Source organism: Grammomys surdaster, unplaced genomic scaffold (assembly GCF_004785775.1).
Source record: "Grammomys surdaster isolate TR1022 unplaced genomic scaffold, NIH_TR_1.0 98, whole genome shotgun sequence".
Lineage (NCBI taxonomy): Eukaryota > Metazoa > Chordata > Mammalia > Rodentia > Muridae > Grammomys > Grammomys surdaster.
Window position 1 is genome coordinate 7,785,918 of NW_021604577.1, and position 19,776 is coordinate 7,805,693.

The 19,776-nt window shown below is 36.3% G+C and overlaps 1 protein-coding gene across 2 annotated transcripts in view; it reads right to left on the reverse strand.

Annotated features, from left to right (window-relative positions):
* Lrfn5 (leucine rich repeat and fibronectin type III domain containing 5) overlaps positions 1-19,714 on the reverse strand; it is a 285,456-nt gene extending 265,742 nt beyond the window's left edge. For both annotated transcript variants that reach the window (XM_028782248.1, XM_028782240.1), the window contains exon 1: positions 18,329-19,714. The gene's annotated coding sequence lies outside the window, so the exon portion shown is untranslated. The remainder of the gene's footprint in view (positions 1-18,328) is intronic.
* Between the last annotated feature and the right edge of the window lie 62 nt (positions 19,715-19,776).

A 19,776-nucleotide genomic window follows, 5' to 3' on the forward strand; every position in this document is an offset into this window, starting at 1 on the left:
ATAATTTATATATATATATTTATTTAAGGAACAGTATCATATTTGATTATGAAATGCATTTATTATTGATTAAAGTTTTGATTATTATGCAGTTTACAAAGTGTATTTTGATATTATAGGCTTCATCACAATAACTTTTCTTATGAAACTATATAATAAGATAAATTCCAAAGTCAAACTTTGATTTCAAATCAAGATGAATGAAGGTAATGCGTAAGTTAAATATAGAGCTATATCAAATCAGTAATCTGTAACAGAACAATGCTTTTTAGTTCATTAGTATACTGTGAAATATCTGTCTCTTAGTTATGACAAAAGTATAAAAAGCAATCAGCAATATAAAAACTTATGGGGCCAGTGGAATGGCTTGGTGTATGAAGCATTTGCTGCACAGATGATGATGGAATGGCCATCTGAGTTCCATCCTCAGAAGCCACACAAAGGAGAGAGGAGCAAACTGAACCATAAACTAATTTGTCTTCTGATATGTGTGTGTGTGTGTGTGTGTGTGTGTGTGTGTGTGTGCGTGCGCGCGCATGTGTATGTCTGTAGGATATATATATATATATATATATATATGTGTGTGTGTGTGTGTGTGTGTGTGTGTAGGATATATATCTGTATGTGTGTGTGTAAATGTATGTGTGTGTGTGTGTGTGTGTGTGTGTGTGTGTATTTGTAAAATCTTTAAAGTTGCTTCATTAACTGGTAAACTGACAACTGATTGCTGATAATTAAATTTTTTTTTTATCCAAAGGCAGGTATGGTGGCACATGACTGAAATCCCAGCACTGGAGAGGCTGAGGTAAAAGAATTATGAGTTCAAAATCAGACAGTCCAGGTTACCTTGCTTGATTGACATAGCAAGATCCTATCAAATATAAAATAGAATATTTAAGAATGTATTAACAGAAAATTAATTAGGCTAAAACTAAGGAAAATTAAAAAAACAATTGATAATTACACTTCAAATAAAATTTTAAAAGAATAAAATTAGTAAAACTATAAAACATTTGTGTGAATGTTAAAATAGTATATGAAAGGAAATAAGATTCACTGTTTTGTTTTTATTTGGTTATTCGGTTTAATTTTTATTTCTTGCTTCTTTATTTTCTCTCTATTGGTATTAGTTTAGTCAGAAGTCTTACTCAAGTTAAGGTTTGGAGCATTGATACAGAATAAGTGTTTGAGAATTCAACCACTGTTTAAACAAAATATATCACTGTAGACTGGTACTGGTTATATTTGGAATAGCTCAGAGTTACCTCAATAAAAAGCGAGTCTTTAATAGCACTTTTGGAGCCTGTATAAAATCATAGGGTAAATGTTTTACCCAGATTGAAAGAGACAGGGAGGAGAATGCTATTTTTAAATTACTTGCTGTGTTCTATTTTTGCTGATAACCTTCCTGCTCAATGTTTTCCTCCTCTAAAGAATCATCTAGAATAGATTATAAATGATGGTATCAATTACAGCACATACTCCTTGTTCAGAGTTATGAGCAGTATGTTTTTAGTTTTAGTCAAATAATAGCAATGATATTTCTTTAATAGAATTAACTGCATAAAAACAAGCAGTAATTTAAATTTTAATCCAAATCAATTTAAAAGGTTATGAATATAATACCTAGTCTACAGTTAAAACATAGAATACAGTTTGGCATTCTAAAGTATGCTCATCTATAAAATACATGATATGTACACTATAAAAAAGTAGGTGGTATTATTTCAAATTTTGAATGTTTGCATTTCACAACATGATACCTCAAAATATTTAATATTAACAGGTCCAGGAATCACTTTTTCTTGATGATTTGGAAGCTTATAATTAACATATTATTCAACATATTATATTAGACTAAACATTGGTAAACTGTATTGTGTCATTCTGTAAAGGCTACCATCAAATGCCGTCCTATACAGAATATAGATTTGGATTTTCATCATAATTGTTTAATAAGTATAGAATTCTTTGACTGAAAAATAACAACGAAAATGGGGCTTACACACTTCTACCTCCACAATACTGAACCTCACCAAGAGTCAATTGTTAGATAATATACAATCTCTTTCAAAGTGTGCTGAGTGCATTTAAAATGTAAAACTGACAAGCAATACTCTAATAGATAAGGCGAGACAATCCAGACACTGTCTCGTTTTATTTTCATGTGCAGTTTGCAGTAATAATGATAGATATTTATTATTAAGTCCTCTTCAAACCACTAAATATGAGTTACACATACCAGAAACTGCATTATGATAGAGTTGCATGTAATACATTGGTATGTTCTATTACTTCTTTTTTAAAGATTTATTTATTTATTTCATGTATGTGTGTACACTATCACTGTCTTCAGACAACTTAGGATGCCTATTACAGATGGTTGTGAGCCTCTGTGTGGTTGCTGGGAATTGAACTCAGGACCTCTGGAAGAGTAGTCACTGCTCTTAACTGCTGAGCCATCATTCCAGCCCTCTTTAATACTTTGTAGATATGCCATTTAACTACAAACTCAAACACAGATTTTTTTACTTGTAAACTCACTACATGTCCTAGTTTTAGCTGACACTTAATTGGTTAGAGTGTATTATTATTATTATTATTATTATTATTATTATTATACCACTGCAGTTACTATGTGATCTTGGCGTTAAATCATAAGTCAGAGCTCAGCTATGCAAGGCGGGGCTTGTAGAATACCTCAGCTTCTGCCATCATTAAGGTTTGAATTTTCTTTTCCAGAAATTCAACAGAAAGAGATTGTTTGTTTCGCTTAAAACCTTGCTGCTGTTGTCACTTATGATCTTAAAATTAAATGATAATAGAAAATCATGAAGAAACTTGATTTAAAAAAAATAAGATACTTCTTTAACCAAAAGTTGTAGGACACCTGAAAATAAGTTAATCAAAATGAAGAATTTTATCTTGCAGAATCATGAGAAATAAATTATGATCATGAAACAACATATAAATGATCTTTGTTTTATAAAAAGAAAATGACCTTAGCCAGTGTGTTTCAAATTATGTGTAGGTTAAGCCTTTGCCATTTTCTCTTCTATAATTTCATTTAAATTTATTTTATAAATAATAAAAGATAGTTATATGCACACTGTTTTTCAGCTAAGAATTTATCATAAAATGTTTAAAGTGGTATTATTATAAGCATATTGTTTGTGCAAATAGTATATTTATTAGAATCTTTTATTAGAGAAAATATCTGAATGTATACGTTTATGATTTCATAGCATATAAAGGTATATATGTACATATGTATTGACAACTTTTTGGTGTTCTGTAAATAGTGTTGTGGTTTGAATAAGGATGGCCCCATAGACTCATATTGAATGTTTAGTGAACCATATTAGGAGGTGTGGACTTGTAGTAGGAATGGCCTTATAGAAAATGTGTCACTACAGGTGACTTTGGGCTTTCAGATTTCAAATGCCCAAGCTAGTTCCAGTGTCTCTCTTTCTTCCTGCTGCCTTTGGATTCAGATGTTGAACTCACATCTCCTTCTCAAGCACCATGACTGCCTGTGCCATCATGCTTTCTGACATAATGATACGGACTAAAACTCTGAAACTACAGGACAACCCACATTTAAATGTTTCCCTTTATAAGAGTTGTCATGGTCATGTGGTCTCTACACAGCAATAGAACCCCTAACTAAGGCAACTAGTTACATGAGGTTGTGTAGTAGCTGGATGGAAGATAAGTGGTTGATAGACAGATATGTAACTAGGCTGTCAGTGCACTAACATAGTAGGGTAAAGCAAGGCTTAATGGATAGTACAGGGTTTTGTAGGAGGAGCTAAGGTGGGAGGAGTTAGGAGAGGAAGAGGAAAAGCAAGAGAAAAAGTTAGAGAGGAGATGTAGGAGGAATGTAGAGCCACACAGGTATGGAGAGCAGTCGTGGGTAATAAATTTTATTCAGGTTAGCTAATTGGGAAACAACTCTCTTCGTATGGGCATCTTGTTATTAATCATTATCAAACATATAAAGCTTTTGATTAATCTTTAAGCATTAGAGTCTCATTCTCTTACTGGGCCTACATGAATGGTGAAATGATCTGGGCAATGCCCTGCCTTGTGGAGACAGCGTGGAAGATTGGCAGAACCATCTCCCACACTGGCGTCTCCTGGGTGGCAGGGCTGGTGTTTCTGGCTGGTCATTTCTAGCTGCTGCGTGCAGGTGGCCTCTGGCTCAGAACATGGAGGCTGACCTAGGCAGAGCCTCTGCAGCTTAGATAGTCGGCTTGACCAAGAGGCTGATTTTATTTAATTACTTCTGAAATTAATTAATTAATTAATATTTAATTAATTTCTCAATGAAACCAAACACATATAACTTCATTTGGAATAAAATTTATTTAAACCTACTCACTTCCAAAAGTTTACAATAAGATTGGCTTGACAAATTTCAATTTGTGTGCCTAAAGTAGCAGAGCTTGCTAGGGAATCTTCCGTCAGGCAACACTTAACAATCAAAGCAAAATATTAACATTTGATCAAATTTTACTGGCTTTTCAGTTTCACTGTAAACAGGAGTGGCCTTTTATAGAAAACAATCCTGGAAAAAAAAAAAGAAAGAAAAAAGAAGAGAAGTAAAAATAAAAAGCAGAGCTGGAAAGATAAGTGGAAATGAGGGAGGATGGAAAACTCAATTTGCAGGACTTTGGTTCCTTCCAAATTCTGTGATTACAGCAACATGGGAGTCACAGAACTAGAGATGAAGAGGACATTTTGGGGGACCGTGGCAAGGTAACTTCTTGCATTTTTCTGACACTACTCTTCTTTCCTTCCTCTCTTTGTCTTTCTCCTTCTGCCTTGGTGTGCTATCTTGTGATGATGTGAACTTATCTTGCCGCTGTGTCCCGTCTCAGAGAGGAAGCACCAAAGAGTAAAGCCAGCTCAAAGACTGGTTCTTGCCTTTCAATGACTCCAAAGCTGAGTCAGGCACTGCTGTAAGAATCCCCTTGCCATGGAGAGCACCAAGATGTTCTATCTCTTATGGGACAAGCATCAAAAGAATCTCTTGCTGCTAAATGAGTCCTCATAGGCCTAGGTACTGAAAGCAAAAATCTTATGTTTGTAAGACTGTGGTTACTTAACCTGGATCCCAACAAGCTTAGACCTACCAACATACTTATCAGACTCATTTTGCACCTTGCTCTGAATTTCTCTTTAGTCATTACATTGTAAATACAGTAAGTTGCAAGTTTATATGATCATGTGATTAAAACAACTTGTTAATGGGAGTGATACTTCCAAGTGCATCTAATTTGCACGAATTCTTTCCATCTAAGAAGTATCAAGGATGCCTCTACTTACTACACTAGCCAAGAAAACTTTCCCATCATGTTTGAAGTCAGCTCAAGAAGTTGACAGTTCTTATTCCAAACATCAGTGACATTTCACAAATGGTATATGAAAAGAGACAAAAGAGGAAAAAAACCTTCATAAGGACACTTCAGTCCACTCCCTTTCTCTTCCTTGTAAAGAACCAATGTTTGTTAACACCTCTTTATTCCTTTTCTACCCCTAGTGAATACCCCCATTCTTCCATTCCTCCCTTCAAATCACTTGTTTGGTTTCTATTGCTCCCCCTACCTCTACCTCCACCCCCAAAGCATGATTTTCTTTTACTTTCCTGATGTCTACAGATATTTTAAATAATACACGCAATTCTAAGACTTGGAACATGTGAAGAATTGGAAGGAAAACATGGGAGGAGAGAGATAATGTAATTATTCAGGGTAGGGGCAAACGACACTGTTTTTAAAAGCTCCCCCTGTCACAGTTCAAGGATGAGTAGTGTGTGTTTGTGTGTGTGTGTGTCCACATGTGTGTCTGTGTATGTTTGTTTGTGTGTACTACTCAAACTAAAAGGTTATAAATATCAGCAATAAGTGTAAATATCAGCATATAGATTGTGATTATAAAAGGAAACTCATTTCTTCCTGTTGTAGCATATAAATAAACTTTGTGCTTTATAGCCACCTGCTAAAGCCATCATTTTAAAACGCACATGACATCAAAGCAAATGTCAATTCATTTAGTCAACCAGCACATCCAAGGGACATATTTTCCAGCAAGATTGATATATTTCACTGAAATTCTGCCTTACCTTCAAAATTCTTTCTAATCTCCTTTCTTACCTGAACAAAAATGCATCATTGATAATTACTCACCCCACATTTTTTAAATATAATGTTAAAAATAATATTTGGGATAAAAGGAACTTTTTTCCCGGATAAATTCAAGCATTAGACATAAATTATTTATCAATTTTATGTCAATGAAGAATATGTGCTAAAATTATATAATCATATGGATCCTCAGATAGGTATTTCAGCTTTCAGTTAAAGACATTACAAGAATAAAGGAGAAGTTTAAGGAGACAAGCATGAGGACAAAGTTAGCCTAAGTGTGTCTAAATTACAGCCCACTTTCATGAATAATAACAGAAGTTATTTATTTCTTTAAAATTTATTGAGCATAAGCCAAAGAAGAGGGTCATATTTTCCTTAAAAATTACTGTTCCTAAACTACCTTATATGGATTTATCTCTGTAACACTATACATATGTTCTTTTCCCTTCAAAAGTTTCCTAAAAAACTTCAAAGCCATAAACAGCACATAAAATAGTTGTTATCTTTAGCTTACCTGGCCATGCCCTAAAAATCACAAACTATTTAAGATGTTCCTTTTAAATTTCTATCCCAACTAACTTAACAATAGTTAATTACATTGGACTTCCACAATCTTTACATTTAAATTTATTTTTAGAAAACAAAGTTATGTATTAAATCTGGAAAGCAAAATCCTTCTTGATATTATCCTAAAAGGCTTTTTCTTTCCTGAGATTTGTCAAAAAAGCAAGGTACTTGCAATAAAGAGTCAATCAAACCAAATATCACAGCCTGAGCTAAAAGTCCTACTATATTGCCTCCTCAATTCAACAAAGGTGCAACGATTATGAAAGCAATTACATTGCTTCTGTATATAAGGTCATAATTTTCTCATGAAATTTATTAACAATAATTGATGGTTTCATTCAGTTATTGGGGAGTTAATGTGAGAAATTCATAGAATTCATTATCTTTCATCTAAGACTTTAAGGTAGGTAACAGTATTGGCCCCATTCTACAGATGAAGAACCTAATTCATACAATATTACATAATCAATTTGTAATATATATACTGACATAAGAACTATACGGAGCATCCACTTTACTATTTTAGAATTCACTACTAGTAGAAATAACAAATAGTAGTTTAACATTACTTTATCTAATATTACAATTTAAAACCACAGTAAGAAATAGTAAAGACTGCAATCAAATATTCCATATTCACTATAACAAAAATCCTTTCAAATTTATCATTGAAAGAAATGACATAAACATGAAATGTAATTTCATGCATTTCTTTACAAACATACTTTGTTTACCACGAGGAAAAAAATGAACTATGACAACACTGATTTTAATTACGATGTTTTATAAATAAATTATAGTAACTATTATAAAATAATTTATGTGAACTTCTCTATGACCTAAACTCCATAGCTTATTATATCTATAAATTATGAGAGTTTCAGGTAGTTTAGTCTGATATGTTATTAAAAACATTATTAAATAACTTTAAATAATAATGAAACAGTGAAATTCGAGCATAAATTTCCTGAGGAAATGGTTAGTAAATCTGAACTACTGAAGAAAAATTAGAAGAAAAAGTGAGACCATGTAATTTTGCAAACAAAAATGTCAAACTGGACTAAATCAAGCTTGAATGCAACATGGAGAAACAAGGCTGACTTTTTCCTAAGTATTACATTGATATCAGGGACCCAGCTGAGAGAAGATGACCCTTTCATGGAAGCGTCTCACATACAGTCATAGGTGGCTGCGTTAGAATGAAGATAATTGCAATTTATGTTGTGCATATTCAGCAACACTAGGAAACATCTTAGACAAGGAACCTATTGTAGAATCAACAAGCACTCCTAAAAGTTTAGAAAGAGAAAACATTCTTTCTCCGAAATATATTAAACCACAGACTGAAGACAGTATGCCTACAGGAGGCAAGTTTTAAGTAAACACATGTTGAAAAGTTTTTTTTTTCAAAGATGATGGTATTTTTTTTTCTTCCAAAAGACCCACGGTGTCTGACTAACAGCTCTGTTACCCAAGGCACACATCTCAAAAATCAATTTCTACTTTATAATGCAGCGGTGAAAAGTAACACCCATTTTCATTGTTCATGACTTGTCAGTAAATGATTTTGTTTTGACTCAGCTTGCTAGCTGGTTCTTCTGCTTCCCGCAGTAGAGGTTATTCATGTGACTATAATTATCAAGGCTCAATTGTGTCTGGATGCTCTCAGGTGCCCTCATCAATGTGCCTGGCTATTGATGCTGGATGCTGTATGGGCTACTGTACCTCAACAGAGGAACATAACTACCAGGTTTCTTTACATATTAGGAATATTTTCCCAGGTGGGGAAAAAGTGAAAACCACATTGTCTTGACACAATTTGGTTGTAAACTGTTCTCTAGCACTTCTGCTACATCCAGGTTCAAAAAGTAAGGTACAGGTCAATGTTCATTCAAAAGGAAAGGAAGCAAATCCCCAGTAAGATTAAAAAGGTTGGCGTGCATTTTCATTTCTCCAAATGAAAGGAAGTAGATTCCCAAATAAGTTCACACAAGAGGATTTATTCTAGAAGTAATCTGTCTTTAAAATTTCTAAAATTTATGAACAGACTTTGACAAATTATCATCAGAATGAATTATTCAATCTAAAGAAATTACTTTATTACTGGACTCTTCTCTAGTTTTAGATCAAAGAGAAAAACATAATAGGAGTTAAACCCGAACACTCACTAAAGATGGCTTTGATAGCCCACACCAATCTCAGGGCAAAGGGAAAAGAAGGCCAAGTCAAATGCAGGGCATAGTTACACAGAGGACAGTATTTTAGTGACAGATATATATGATCTAAGTCCCATATTATCTTAAATTCTCTGATTCTTCTCTTCTAGGAATAAGTTAATAGGAAATATTTTCTATTAACCACCTGTGACATATGCGTGACTCTACAATAACTTGCCTAAACCTTTTGGAGATGCGGATTTGAAATTCAAATAGTTTGAAAATATGTTTTAGCATATATTCATAACTTAAATTAACGATTAAAAATTCCCCAAGCTAGCAAATCCTAAATCTCTAACAGATAATCATAAAGTCTTTCATAGACATATAAATTTAAAATTTGTCAGGGTATAACCTGATGTAAAAGCAAAAGAAATAAAGATAATTTTTTTTATATTCAAACTATGGCCTCATCAAAGAATGAGATATGGAGAACATACATGTAGTAACCCTTACCATACTATCATGAGAGGAAGGACACAAAAGAAATCTCCAGAAATAGAAGTCAGCTCCCTTCTTAGAATCATGAGTACTTATCTTTGAGTTCTAACCCTCCTATCTGTTAGTTTCATACTGTGACCACCTAAAATCAAACGCTTTGAGTTTCAGTTTGGATGTGTTAAACACTGAGATGGTCATGATGAAGCTGTAGGTCTACAATATGAAGTTAAAATAAAAATCAACAACAGTTAATCCAGAGGAACCGGAGGACAAGACCATGCGAGGATGCTGACGTGTATCTACTACAAAATACTTATGACAAGTTGGTAGTTTCCAGTGAGTCTCATATAACCTATATGACCTCAAAGAACATGTGTTGCGTCAGAGGCATGGTTAAGACTTTTACTAAGCCTGGGGCTCTCTCATAGACAAGAGTTGTGCTATTTTATTAATAAAACATTATTTGGAAGTTACAAAGTGAAACAGATAGACTGAACATATACACACATCAGGGGAAATAAATTGAATAAAAATCATGTAGTTGAGGCAGAAGGAGAAGAAAAATTCAGGTGATTTTCTTGGAGTATGCAATGGAATGGCCCGTGAAGACCCTCTGCAATCATGAGCTTATACAATGGTGACATCGAGGAAATGGGAAAGGATTGGCTATATGTACATTTGAGGTGTCAATTTTGAAAACCAATTGCATTCACATTGTAAGTAAAGCCTTTTAAAAGTAAAAGAATAGCATGTAAGATTATGGTTCATAGTCAGTATCTCTTCAGGGATAGTAGGAAAGGGAAGATTCAGTATCACTTCTTGTTCCAATTTCTCTCACCTTGTTAGAAAAGAACTCATTTCATAGGAAGCTGAAGAGGCTACTTGGAGCCCAGTTGCTGATTGTATTTTTAAAAAGACCATGTAAACAAATTAATTAATATTCTAGAAATAAGCCACCTATGTCTGGCAGTAAATTAAAGGTCAATATGGGGTTACCAACAAGGCTATTTTATTCTCATTTTTTTTTCACTCTGAAAGACAGCTTGCTGTTACTGTACACTGAAACATTCTTAGAATAGTATTGACACAATTTTGACTTGTATCTTAAGAGAGACGTGGTTATGAGTTTCTATGAATGTACTAAATAGCAAATAAATAATCATCAAGGAGTATAAAGAACATGATTATAATCATTCTTGTTTATATCAGAAAATACCTGATCCATCTGGCTAAACCATTTAAGAGTGAGTAATACACATTTCTTGCCTTTCTCTGTATCATTGTTTTGTAAGGTGCTCATTAAGAACATTATCACAATATGTATGGTGTATAGTAAGAAATATTTAAGTAACTTGACTATTTTAAGTAAAGAATGTAATAGGAATATTGAAAAAACAATCTCAGACTCTTTATTAGACTCTAAACTTAGAAGCAGACATAAGTTTCATCTCATCACTGTCTTGGGGGCATGTATTAAGGACTCTAAGGCTCTATTCAAATTGCGGTAGAAAGAGAGCACATAAGTACAAACGTATGTTCTCTTTACTCTGTGTCCTGAAAGTAGAAGTGATGTCTATATTAAAATCTGTTTTGGCTGTTGGCATTGACTCTATGCTTCAATGACATGTGGAACAAACAATCCAGAATCTGTCAAAAAAGTCTGTTCAAACTAATGACACCGAACATTACTGAGCAGAAGATGTAAAAATGTTAACAGCAATAAAGTAAAATTGTCTCTAACCAGTGTGTGTATAAGAAAAGAAATTATGGAGTGAGGGTCTGAAGCAATTCACTTCTAATGCTCCAAGTGCCAGTATCAGTAATAATGCTTTCCATGTATGACAATTACCTCCCCTTATGCTAATATTAATTAGAAAGTATGGGATGCCAAAAGTACGACATTATGACATACTTAATAGAAATATAGAATAACCACATTCGATAAAAGTGATTCTGAATTTACTAAAGGTTAGTCAAAGTGAAACTTGGCAGAGAAGCCAGAAAAAGAATATAAGATTGAGAATATGTCAAAACAAAACAAAACAAACAAACAAACAAAACCCTTAGAAGTTTCATAGTTCTGTGTCCATCAGGAGTCAAAACATATACTAAGGGTAGGTCATGTACTGTTGAGTTCCCAGCTCCCAAGATTTCCTAAATCCTGGCAAATCCCCTATTTTGCATCTTCTTCTTGACCTCTAAGCACACTGACTGTGTTTCCTCTTGTCACTGTAACCTCATAGTTTCATTATTCCAATCATAGAGCTTAAAGCCTTTTCATGACCTTTATCATTCATCCCTTAGGCTTATGACAGCTAAGGTAAAGAAGATCACAACCACAGTGAAGACACCCAAGTTCCCGTATTTGATCACCCTAAAGCTGTTAGAAGATAATTTTAGCCTAAAGTCATAAAAACACATTTTATAAATGAGGAAAGTGAGGGTCAGAGGGGTGGAAGGGCTTTCAGTTTAGGTTGCACAGCGCTAAACATAAATTACAAAAATTCAAATATCATTTGATACCCATGGCATAAAACCAATCCCTCCAAAACACAGCTATGATTTTCCAATATTTACTTTCAAATCTACTACAAAATATACATTAAAAGAGGATCAAATATCAGTTAATAAATGTATCTCTAACTTATGTGTTAATGTCTTTCATGTTATTAGAAAAATATGTTCACAATGTCACAGCACATGGTACTTCCTATCTCCCATACTTCCTATAAATAGCATGACAATTTCAATTTTAAATTAGATATAATTTTGTTGAATGAGATATAGTGAATTAAATGATCTGTGACTTTTAGTATTACTATGTCTTTATGCATATTAATATGTCTTCATTCACAACAATGGATCAGTGTTTATGTATAAATTATAAACAATTCATGTTGCATGTGCATACATGCAGACAAGAATTCTTACATGTAAAATAAAAGTAAAGGAGTATTCTGTATTGTGTGAAAACAATTAAAGCATTCAATATTTTAAACAAAATTATTTTAGAAGTAAATATACATGACTTATCTTTATGATATGGAAATATTTTCACTTTTATTTCATAAAATGTTTACTTTTTTATGTTTACTAGTAATATAAATCAATAAATTGATATTTATCAGTGTCCAGATATCCTGGGCTAATAAAATTCTGGGTATAGTATAATTTCTCTCCTTTTGCATGGTATCATGAAAGTCTTCCCAATTCTTTTAATATTGCTTGAATATATATATTTACTTTTTTCTTTTTAAATTTTTTATTGGCTATTCTATTTATTTACATTTCAAATACCATCCCCTTTCCCCATTTCCCCTCCCTAGAAATCCACTATCCCATCCCCCCCTTCCTTTTTGCTTTCATTCCATTTTAATTACATGCAAGTATTAAGATCAGTTACAGCAGCTGTAGTAAAGTGTTCAAAATTCTTCTTAATAAAAATAATGTTTAAAAAATCAAGTGAGAAAAATACTTGATCACAGACAGCAAAGGAAAAGTTAGTTTTCATGTAGTTAATATGCTTCCAGTAGTAAATCACTTTAATGTGAATACCCTATAGTTTTGGATGTGATGTCACTGAAGTCCAATAAAAGCTGTTTTGGGACAGCAAATGAGGCTGGGGGTGAGCTCAGCGGAATACTATGTGCTTAGCTAGCATGGGGAAAGCCCATCTTTGATTTGGAGAAGTCAAAAGGGAATGCCCTCTAGAGAATAATTATAAGGTTCCTTCCTGGGCTGTTAGTACTTCTTAAATGGAGCTGAAAAGAGCAAAGCAAGTAGGTTAAGATAAGCAGTGTTGTTTGGATTCTGTTCCTGTTTAAATTAAACACACTCCTTGTGATTGAGAATGTCTTAAAGTCTTATTTTCGTCAAACTTTTCCTAAGAATTCAGAAAGTTTTCCCAACATTTGCTAAAAGCACTCAAGTTTAATCGTTCATCTTACTATATCCTTTCTAGAGCCTTTTCTGTAGTAAAATATAAAAATAGATTCAATTTTCTTTCCAAATCCTGCAATCATGATTCACAGGAACTGTAACATTAATTCTAAGAAACTAAGAAACTCCATTGAAAGTGTTTCCAATATATTATGTAACTTATTTATTTATTTATTTATTTATTTATTTATTTATTCCAAGAGTATTCAAAATGAGTATAAGACATAATATGCAATATATTTCTACTTTCTAGAAAAGAAGAAATTGGTCATTTGGCATTTTCCTGTGTAACCTTGGCATTTCCTGTGTAACAAGGTGATTTTCCACCTAACCCTGTAGGTTAGGAAATATGAACTATCAAAATCAGTTTGAGATAAATATTATAAATACTTTATGTAGCTTAAATACTAAAGCCCTGTCCCTGTGCGTGCACTTTACTTGGCTTTGGTGCCCTGATACTACCTTATATAATCATGTAATTACATTGTAATTTTCTATCACTTGTTACTTATCATTTGTAATTACTGTTAAATTGTCATATAGCTTGGGGGAAAGCCTTTTGTCAGAGCAGTATCTGCCAGAACACTATGAATTTTAAAAAAAATAATAATAATAACTGCTTTAAATTTAGCACTAACTATTTCTGAATAAAATTTTTCTCTTTCACTGTATTTATTGAGGGTATCATAGTACTTTATAATTTAGGATGATGTAGTATAATAAAAAATGGTTTACCCCTAGCTAAAACAATTTCTAAAATTATAAACATAATAGCTTATTAACAGCACCATGCATACACCACAGGATCTACAAAGTATGCTTCCTTAGGTTCTAAGAGTAAAGGAAGGCATACAAATGAGGGTATAAGCTGTGGAATCTGAATAAGTGGATCCCTTCTCAAAACTTAAATGTGTGCATGGATCACTGGACTGATTTAGCAAAATATGGTGGTGGTATATCTTCGAGTCACACTCATATGCATGAGGCCTACATTCTAAACTTTACCCTTCCGTGTACCATAAAGCTTAGAACTGTTTTTATTGTATAAAAAAAAAATAAAGAAAGGGAAAAGAAAGCCTGAAAAATATACCGGTATGTTTCATCTCTGAGTAAAACAAAATCACTAGAATACAAAAACAGGTTAGCTAGTTTATTCTTTAGAAATTTTCAAGTGAGCTTTCTTCTTCCCCTTTCCTCAGTGTTAGCAAAAATGCTTTCAGTGCAATTGAATAAAGACCTGAGTAGTTGCTGTGCAATAGTTTCACTGATAGACAGGAACACTGTTAGATAGCAAGTATCTCATCCTTACCACATAACAGCACAGCAAGAGAGTCAGCAGAAAGCTTGGTCCTAATTTCACTAGCTAGAAAACTCAGCAAAACCACCAAGCCAAAAGTGCTTCAAGCAGCAGTGCACTGGCTTAAAAGGACAAAGGGAAATGATGTCCCCTCAGGAAAGATGGAGGTGCGTGTAACATGGGACTATGCTTAAATACCAGTGACACAAGAAGATAACCAAGAATCCACTGAATGGTAAGAGAGAAAAAATAATAGCACAAAAATAAAAAGGAAGAAGGGTGGGGCATTCTCTCTCAGATACCTTCATCTCTTTCTATTTCTCCGAGGAAGAGGAAAGAAATTACTTTTGACTGATATCAGTAAAAGACATAAGTAGATTAACTTTTTTATTTTCCCTCAACAAACCTGTACAGGAGCCTCATATCAAAGCTGAAATGTATGAGAATGCTTCTGTATGCATTACATTTTTTAAAAAGAGGTTTGCGAAACACAGAATACGGGTCTCGTTCAAGGTCATACTTTTTCAAAGAGAAGAGGAAAATCATTGAAAGGAATTCATCTAGAAGATGGAATCATGTGTCATCTCCTTTCAAGCTGACTCTGCTCCCTCCTGTTCCTGTGTGTCCCATATTTCCCATTTTTTTTCCTATTAGCAATGACTAAAAAATGATTTGTAAAGTGGGAGTTCCTGGCTGGGAAACTTGTTCTTGGTATTGTAACCCATCAATGAACCAGAACAACTCTGCCTAGGGATAATGTCTAACAAGCAGGACAGAAACACCTTAGCTAGCATTAGCCTTCCTTCCTTCTTTCCTTCCTTCCTTCCTTCCTTCCTTCCTTCCTTCCTTCCTTCCTTCCTTCCTTCCTATCTTTCTCCCTTTCCCTTTCTTTCTTTCTTTCTTTCTTTCTTTCTTTCTTTCTTTCTTTCTTTCTCTCTCTCTCTCTCTCTCTCTCTCTCTCTCTCTTTCTTTCTTTCTATCTTTCTTTCTTCACCCTATGTTAGCTCTATACCTTTATAACATTTAACCTAACTCCACAAAAGAATGACCTTTTTAAACCACAATATTTGTCTGAGCTTCTGAGGATTTAAAGCCTGGTTTACAGATTTGTTTGTCTTCTCTGAGGAATGGATCAACAAAGATAAAAACTGACTGGCAAAAGACGAAATCTAAAGTGAGAAAAGGCCAAAGATACATGAAACAGAGATATGTATTTTTCAAGTACCAGCATTCTTCACCAGAAATTTTATTTCTGGCTGTCTTCATATGTGATTTGCTTGCAAATTATTATGTTGTTGATATTGCACACAAACTTAGGACAAGAAACAAAAAGGCATCTCTCTGTTTGATGTTTATCACCTAAGGCAGCATTGTATGTAGGATTTTTTGAATGATAGAAAACTTCAAATTCGTTAGAAAATAAAAGATATTTGAGGTGAAATTCTCTTTACTTCTTTCAATTTTTTTTTATTTTTAGTATTTTATTTTCCACTATGAATCTGGGCAATGATACTTTTTCTCCCCTCATTAGACCTCAGACAGTAAGATTGTCTTTCTGTCTGAGTTGAGTTAACCTCTATATCCTTCCTCTGAATTGAAGTTATACACTAAGCCTGTATGAAAAGTGGCTCTTCTAGACTTCATGTTGGAAGTGCAAGATTAGTTGATTATATATGCTACTGGTTATGTTTGTTTGTTTGTTTGTTTGTTTTAACTGAAGGTGGAAACAGGACTGCAAAAGACCTGATGTAATCTGGGAAAGGAGAAGAGAAAGAGTAGGTATGTAGGAAATATGCACTTAGCTTCAAGGTTTCAATCCTGGTAAATCATGCAATGTTTGAATGTCAAACAATTTTTGTAGCCAGCCTTCATCACATGGTCTTGAATATTCATATGGAGCCGGGAGTGAGGTGGGGGGAATCTAGTCATAATACATGCTCAAACACCACAGCCTACTCATCTCCAATCTCCCTTCTTTCAGACCTGGGCAGCCACCCCAGCCACAATGAGCTCCACTGTTTGCCAGGATGCTTGCTGAGCTCTCCAGCCCCGCCCCATGTAGTGTCAGAGCAGACCTGCCAGCTGCAGTGTAGATAGAGCCCAGCCCCCAAAGCCCGCTGCATACACGGCCTTGTAGCACCACCACCCTGCAAAGGCTGCAGCAGCAGCAATTCTAGACTCCAGAGGAGTTGGGACGTCAGCGTGCAGGGACAACTAGAACAGCTACACATTAGCTTGTAATCTACGAATGCCATCATATGGATATCTACAGAAACGAAGGGGATGGAAGACAACTAGGCAGTCTCCCTGCACCTCCTAAGCAGCTTTAGGGAACAGAAGACACCACCCCACACTTAGCTCCACCTTCATAGGTCGGTCCCTGTCTCTGCCTCCTAGAGCAGAGAACCACGGACCCACCAGGCCAAACCTCTGTGGAGTGCTGCCAGCAAGCAGTTCTGAAGGCGGGAGACTAGCACTCCTCAGCTGAAAATTTCAGACCATCTTCACTGTGGAATTAGACACTGAGGAGACTACTTTGGAAGTAGCTTTATGACGTTAATTCAAGTGCCCTCGAGAAGGAAGTGAAATTTTCTGTAGAGAATGGGCAACGGTGTGAGTAGAAGATGGAATGAACAAGGTCCAAGGATAAGGGTCTTTGGAAGTTAACTAAATTTTTCTGCCTCCTCAAGTGAATGGAATCTCCATTTTCACATATCAGATCCAGTATGTTAATTAGGCAGTCGCAAATCCAACCTGTTTTTAAATCAAAGCACTAGATAGAATTTTCAAAATACCTATTGTACACAAACAACCAATACTGGGACACAAGCCTCTGTCCGCCTCTGAGATAAAGCAGGTGGGGCTAGGGCTGATGTTGTCACTTGGGCTGGGGCTGGGGCTGGGGCTGGGGCTGGGGCTGGGGCTGGGGCTGGGGCTGGGGCTGGGGCTGGGGCTGGGGCTGGGGCTGGGGCTGGGTGGTGGCTACTGGGTTTTGGCCTCGTTCTGCTAGACATATAAAAACGACCTCTTTCATGAATCGATTCTGCTACATCAAATATCAAAGCCGGCAGTTAGACACCTAGTCTCAACACACACACACACACACACACACACACACACACACACACACGACAATGAATTCCTTTTCATGCTAAGCAAGTCCCAAGAAAACTCCATTTCACACCAAAGTCTCCAGATGCTTAATTCGCAACTACTAAAAGGATCTGGGAAGATCGTACACAACAAGGGAAGGAAAACAACCTGGTACAGGAGGTAAAAGGGTCCCGGGGAGAAAAAAAATAAAAGCTCTTTGATAGATGTGGGGGCGGGGAAACAAACACCGGATCTCACTTCAGTATCAGGAGGGTTGGCTACCAAATGGTCCGCAGCAACCATAGCCTGAAGGAAACATGAGGGTTCATCTCTGGCACCTTCAGACAGGTTCAACAAGCCTGGCCCTTTTCAAAAACTATCTTCGGGCTTGATGTATTCACATATAGATAGGTAGATTTCACTACCACAATGTGTCCAGACATACACTTACATTTTATGTACCAGAAACTGCATATCCCCTCACTGAGCAAGCGCCCTTGGAAACCCAGCCCTTTCTAATGATTTTCAAAACATTAATAAGTAAAGTAGCCTGCAATGCAGATAAGATGCTAGAAACAAGACCTTAAGGAAAGTGGGTGAGGCAAGTAGTCCTTCATTGTTACCTGGTGCCTCTAGGGGGAAAGACGGTCATAGGAAGACTTTCTGCCGGCAGGTAAAATCCAGGCAAGGTGGCTCCAGGTGGCTTTCACAGTCGTACTGGGGTCTCGCTCATCACTTCGCTGCCCTTTGCCATAGCTCAGCACCCGCATCCTAGGGAGTCAGAGAGGTGGCTCCTGCCCCTGCCGTCGCTGCTCTCAGGTCGCGCTGGGTGGGGAATCAGCGCAAATCGCCCCATGAAACCGGTGGCTCCGCGCCCGGGGAGCGGGCAGAAGCAGGGCGGCCGCGCACACACAGAGACACGCTCACACACACTCACACATTCTCAGCCGGGCGCGCGCGCACTCACACTTGCACAAGCACTCCCAGAACCGCACCGGGAGGGAGAAACAGTACTGATCCTTCTCAAGATCCGGTCCGGAAGCCCACCAGCCCACCGGCAAAGAGAGCAGTCGCTTTCTCACATAGCCCTTTGCACACGTTTCCTTCAAGTTCTCCTGCAGCCAAATCCTTGGAATTCAAAAGCTGGTGACATTTCGCTGGGGAGTAAGGGAGTCCTGGAAGGACTATGGAAGCGTCGGAGATTCCTTAAGCAGTTTGAAAAGCAATCCTCATTACCTTGTTTGTACAGTAAAAACCAGCTCGGAGTGCTGAAGTTTGGGCTTCAAATGTAGTGGACAGACACATTCATATTCTTCGGACCAAAATAGGAAAGTCAAGATGCAGGGAAAGATTACAGCTTCAAGTCCCTCTCTTGACCTTGTGATGTACCTGGAAGCTGGTTAATACAGCCACTTCCCAAGCCTCTGGATTAAGTGATCCATATACCTGGGTTCACTGCCCAGCAGCCTCCCGGAATCCAGCCAGGAAAACGGGTCTGGGTGTCCTCCACGCTTTCCGAGAACCTGGGTATGGAGGGGCATCTCTGAGTTAACACGTTTGCTTCTGGGCAGTTGGAAAAAAGACTGTCAAATGCATCCGATAGGAGCGCGCACATACACAGGCGCACAAACACACGCATACACACACGCAGCTAGCTGGAAAGAGGCTTACAAAACACTAGAGAAACAACAAGATGACTTGAAAAGGTGGGAAATCTCCAGATTCGTGCCGGAAAACTGAAGAGCCAGCCGGGAGATTCCAAAACTCTTCTCAGGTCTTTCAATATTCTTATTTCTATTCCTCACCCCGCTTCTATTTCTCCTTTCCAGAATGTTTCATAGATCTGCCCCACCCCCGTCGAGTTGCGCCTTTTTTTCCCCTAAGGTAACCGACCACACAACATGAATTACATGGATACGTTGTGCTCGCAGCTCCACAAAGTCCAGAATCCTAAGGACCAGCTAGCTGAGAAGCCATTCACATCTCACATCTTCAAGGGAAGAAGAAAAGCACGCAGGCGAACACACACACACACACACACACACACACACACACACACACACACACACAC